The sequence below is a fragment of the Silurus meridionalis genome, chromosome 10 (assembly GCF_014805685.1).
Source record: "Silurus meridionalis isolate SWU-2019-XX chromosome 10, ASM1480568v1, whole genome shotgun sequence".
NCBI lineage: Eukaryota > Metazoa > Chordata > Actinopteri > Siluriformes > Siluridae > Silurus > Silurus meridionalis.
Genome location: NC_060893.1, coordinates 13,241,016 through 13,247,015, shown reverse-complemented (window position 1 = coordinate 13,247,015; position 6,000 = coordinate 13,241,016).

Below are 6,000 nucleotides of genomic sequence, written 5' to 3'. Positions count from 1 at the left end.
GAAGAGCAGCCCGTTTATTTTACCTATAAGGAAGAGAGAAGCACATTGTTGCTAATTGTTGGATTGATTAATGAGCATAATTAAACAAGAAAAGGAATTGATGATTGTGGGAAAGCACATGGGGGAAGAAGGAAAGGGGACTACTGTAATTATGTACAAATTGGCATCATAAAAACAAAACAAAACAAAAAGTATTTACTGGTGAACGGCAAAGAATGATGACCCAATTTACCTTTGAAAGTGAAATCCACTTTTTGTTTAATTTTATGAAATGCAGCATCCCTTTTGCAGTCATTATTTGGATTCAGTGTTTATGTGGATCTTAATATTGTTTCTTAAAATGTACATATCTCAAAAATATAAGAAAGAGTATTCAATGGTCAAAATTTACATTTAATATGCTATTAAGCTCATTTGTTCAAAAGGCATGAACATATTCATTTTGCATGTACATGGCCAAATATATAAAATAAAAAATAAAAAAATAAATTTAAAGAGCTTGGTGCAATTTTGGTATATTTAAACCACCTATCCTAGTAGATAGTAGATGGTAGAGAGTTTGTATAAAATGAATATAGTGCATATGTACAGTATATGTGTGTGTGTGTGTGTGTAACATATATGTAATAAACTAATGCCACTGTATCTAAACCATACAACATCGCAGGTCTCACCACAGTCCTATAAACTTTCCCTTTCACTCTTGCAGATACCCTTTTATCACAAATCACTCCTGCCACTCTTCTCCACCCACTCCACCCTGCCTGCACTCTTTTCTTCACTTCTCTAACACACTCTCCATCACTTTGCACTGGTACCTGAATTCCTCCATCTTCTCCACCTCTTCTCCCTGCAACTGTACCACTACACTGCCCTCCCTCTCATTCACACACTTGTACCCTGTTTTACTCCTACTGACTTTCATTCCCATTCATCTCTCCAGCATGTACCTCCATCTCTCCAGGCTCTTCTCAACCTGCTTCCTGCTCTCACCACAAATCACAATATCATCCACAAACATTATAGTCCTGAGTTTCCTCATTCATCAGCTTCTCAAAATACTCCCTCCACCTTCTCAACACACTCTCTTTACTAGTCAACACAATTCCATCTACATCCTTTACTGCTCTAACTTGCAGCACATCCTTCCCAGCTCAGTCCCTCTGCCTGGCCAATCAGTAAAAATCCTTATCTCTTTCCTTAGTGTCCAACTTCTCATACAGCTTCTCATATGCCTTTTCCTTTGCCACAACCCTCTTCACCTGCTGTCGCATCTCCTTGTACTTCTGTATACTTTTCTCATCTCTTTGTCAATCCCAATTCTGTTTTGCCAACCTCTTTTTCTTAACGCTTTCCTGCACTTCGTCATTGTACCACCACGTCTCTTTGTCTTCCTTTCTCTTTCCAGATGTCACACCAAGTACCTTCCTAGCCATCTCCATTATCCCCTGCCAACACCTTACAGTCTCCCATCTCTTTCAGGTTGCATCTCCTGCATAGAATATAGTCCACTTGTGTGCACCTTCCTCTGCACTTATACATCATCCTATGCTCCTCCTTCTTCTGAAAATAAGTATTTATCTGTTTATATAAAATATTAAGGATTTAAAAAACTGCTAGTATGTGTATCTTTTTTAAAAAAGCCTTATAAATCTATACATAATGTTACCTCTGAGCCACCCCATTGGACCAGGGCCATATCAGAGCTCTCAAAAGGTGCAGGAGTAAAAGCATTTTTCCCCATCATCCGGAGGGATTCTGAGTTTAAACCGATCATACCAGGATGACAGAGTGCAAGACTACATAATTGTCTGGGATCTCTGGGTGGAAGTATAGTGTTACCCTCTATCCTGCCAATCAGAATGACACTTTTTTTATGTAGGCATCAGTTTCAGCTCATAAATATTCCTAAAAACATATAGAAATTACTTGTGTGAAAGTATACAAATTTGACAAAGTTGTTGTTATGTAAATGTATTTTCTCCCAGTTGCAGTTAAATAGCTTCCTGCTGCTTTGACGGCATGTAGGTATTAAAATGCCTGGTAGCTAATCAACGTGCAAGGTCACAAACTGTCAAAATACTTTATATGCACAGGAGGTTGGAATTAAAATTTTTAATTAACCATTTAATTAACACATTATGAGAGGCCTTTTTGGTGTACCACATTTGCTGTATGTTTATAGATAGATCAGTACGTTAGGAGGTAAAAAGGGCTTATTGGTAATGTAGTAGCCTTGTGCATTATTCCTTAAGCAACAAAGATTTAGAGATGCCACATTAATATTTTCTGAAAATCCAAGCAATGCATTTGATGAAAAGTGCTATAAACTATTAATAGATGAGTGGATAAAAACAATAATAATAATAATAATAATAATAATAATAATAATAATAATAATAATAATAATATGGTGGTCTAGTGGTTAGGATGCGGCGCTCTCACCGCTGCGGCCTGGGTTCGATCCCGGTCAGGGAACAAACCCCAGCCATTACGGTTGCACAAGCCTTATTGCTGGTCCCAAGCCTGGATAAATGGGGAGAGTTGCTTTAGGAAGGGCATCCAGCGTAAAAAACGTGCCAAATCAAACGTGCGGATGGTCCGCTGTGGCGACCCCTAACGGGAGAAGCCGAAAGAAAGAATAATAATAATAATAATAATAATAATAATAATAATAATAATAAAAATACTATGTATCAAACAACTTGCAAACGTAACTGTCTTAAAGGCTCAATCCGTATATAAATTAGGTAAAGACCTTTATTACATACACACGATGTGACCTACACTTCACTGTAATATAAGACATGTGTTGATATGTGTTATATCCTTGTCATACAATGGTTTCTGTGAATATATAGTATTTGATAGTTGTTCTTGTGAGACAGGAATATATGAAATGTGAACAAGTGAGTGGAAACTGGCAGTGACTAAAAAGAAAAAGAAATCCATAGGAAAACAAAAACTTTCTATTTAATTCAATTTGATAGACATTTCATTTAGAGAATACAACTGTCAGGTTAGTGCTTAAGCACTGGCACGAGTTGAGTGTGTAAGTGCAACTTACTGACCTGCCCTTCAATTGAGCGGTTTGTCCTCTGTGTAAGACATGACTGGCAAGTTCTATTCAAGGCCTGACCTTTACAATAAATGCTAAGAGTACTGAAAAAGACATAAAAAAAAAGATGGTAACAACAGGAGATCCAGCTCAGTAATGCATTTAGCTGTGAAACATTAGAATGGCAAATTGCATTCATAAACTACTTTGTCATTGTAGATGAGGAATCAAAATCATAGAAACAAATGTACTATAATATAGAATTTTCTATTATATGGAAAACAGTATGTAAACAGCCTGAAAATGATTGGAAAAAAAAAACAACTCCCTGGTCTTTTTCCAAACTTGCTCAGAGTCTGTACTCCCTGTAGCATCAGTTCTTGGCTGACAGAAGTGGAGCCCGATGTGGTCTTCTGCTCTTGTAGCCCATCTGTTTCAAGGCTTGAAGTGTTGTGCACTCTCGGATGTTTTCCTGCTCTCTCTACGGTTGGAAAGACTAGTTATTTCTATAATTACCATAGACATCCTGTCAGTTTGAACCAGTTTGGTTATTCTCCTCCAACCTCTTTTCTCAACACTGTATTTTTTTTCTATATAGACTGTAGAGAATGTTGTGCATGAAAATCCATTTCTAAAAGACATTAATCAGCCCATCTGCACCAACAACAATACAATGGACGTACGCACTAAAATGATCTTTGTCCTCTGATGTGATCAAAAAGTGACTATAACTCATAATACAAATATGTATAGTGATATACTTTTCAATAATTAATTTACATCAGAATTATACAGACATTTACAAACATCTAGATGGAATCCATAACACATCATTATGGAGCTGACTTTAATTGACTTTAGTTATTGCTGTATTCATGCACATTTGCCTACTTATTCTATTGCACTACTATAGATTCTCTTGGTCATCACGGCTCAGACTATCATATGCTCCTCGATCCTTGGCCCCTTTTTTTGTAGAGTTTGTTTTCTGCTATTTTATTTAGGATACTGTCACACTCGGTTGTATATGTGACAGAATCATAAAAAAATCATATAGACAGGAGTTCTCCAACCAAAACAACTGTTTCAGACTTGCAACTATAATGAATAGAGAGAGAAAATGTAGACTGATGATGCTCTGGAAAGCATGGTGCATTAATGAATCCATTCTACAGGAGGCCAATGACCACCTCCTGCAGACAGAGAAATCATTATTAAACATAGTTATATAAAGCTATTTTTTATTGAGCTAGTTTTTTACCTTTTGAAATATTCTGAAAAATTCTCACATATCATCATTATTCTTCTTCCTCTTCCACTTCCAATTATGATTGTTTTAATGTTGCCTTTAATTTTGGCAGCATTACAGTCTTAATTATGTGTGTGTGTGTGTGTGTGTGTGTGTGTGTGTGTGTGTGTGTGTGTGTGTGTGTGTGTCATTTTTCAGATGCTATAATAAAAGGCAGGTCATACAGAAAAAAAACAACAATAGTTTATTTGAACCATATTTTTGTGTATGAACTACAAAGTCGTTTTTTCTATAATTGATTTTTTTTTTAAGGTCATGAAAGTATGCTTACATGAAAATCAGTTTTGTGTTTTACAACACGTTTCGTTTTCATCTTTTAGAACAGGTTGGCACATGTAAAATTGAAGTCCCTTTTTCCCCCAAAATGTATTTTTATATAAATCTATCACTAGAACAGCATTCCTTCTTAAAGAAGAAGAAAGAAAAAGTGTGGAACAGAGATAAACTTGCTCCTTCTTCAATACAAAAAAGAGGCTTTTATAATGAGACAAAAGGGAAAAAAGCCATCACACAATAATTCACCATAGAGCTTTTGAGAAAGAACTAAAATTGAATCAAAGCACAGGTATGAGACAGAAGGACAAATACTTTTTCATATGAATTGAATTTTAAGACAATGATCTAAGTTTACAAACAAAACAAGTGTTGATAATAATGCACAACAATGTGCTGATCTCAAGGCATTATTAGTGTAGTCATCAATTTTTTTTTACAAGGTTGGCACCACTGAAAATAAAACAGGGCTTGGAAATGCAAGATGAAAAATTGGCTCCTTTCTTTAACCTGTAATCTTAACCAGACATCCTTTTCAACAGGGCCTGAGTTAGCAGGAATTCAGCTTTTTTACGATATTACTTATGACATTTTTTTATTATTAAATGAAATTCAGCTAAATGAATCTTGCTCATTAAAGTTATTATATGCATTGTGTGTGTGATTAAATGTATGTATTATTTTCAAAACCTGTGAGAGATATGTGTGACTGCATGTGTGTCCTACTCGAAATGTTTGTTTTACAATAATCGTCTTTCTCTGAGGATGGATCAAAGCTAGGATCAAGGCTCATAGATCTTTGAGCTTTGATCATTGGTGCTTTTTAGACATGTAATCCTAAGCCCAATAAAGTAGTCTAGTGGGGACTTTGTTTATGATGATTAAACATGTTTCTGTGTTGAACTAAATAATATCAATGTGTTCTTTGATTTAATAAGCTTTAAGAAAATATGATTGAAATCATTTAACTGATTCCAAAAATCCAAGAAACAGTTCTAAGAATGATATTAGGATTTGAACAATACTCTTCAAATGAGACTTTTTTTGGCACTAACCTGGGTCTCTCCAGTCTCTTTAGCTCTGAATGCATTAATGTGTCAGGTCAGTGGATGCTTCATCAGCTGTTACCTTCTAACTCAAGGTCATTAGTTACCATAGTGACTATTTTGGCCAGTTGATAATTATTACTATTGTACATTATTGGAGGATATTATTCTGACTAAAGACTTCTTAAAACATTCTTATTGAGAGGTGGGAAATATTTTGCTCTTTTTTTCCACTTGCAGGAGTATTTTTCCCAATAAATATCTAATGTTTTTAATTTAAACATAGTTAACAGGACAAATGGAAGCATGAAAAA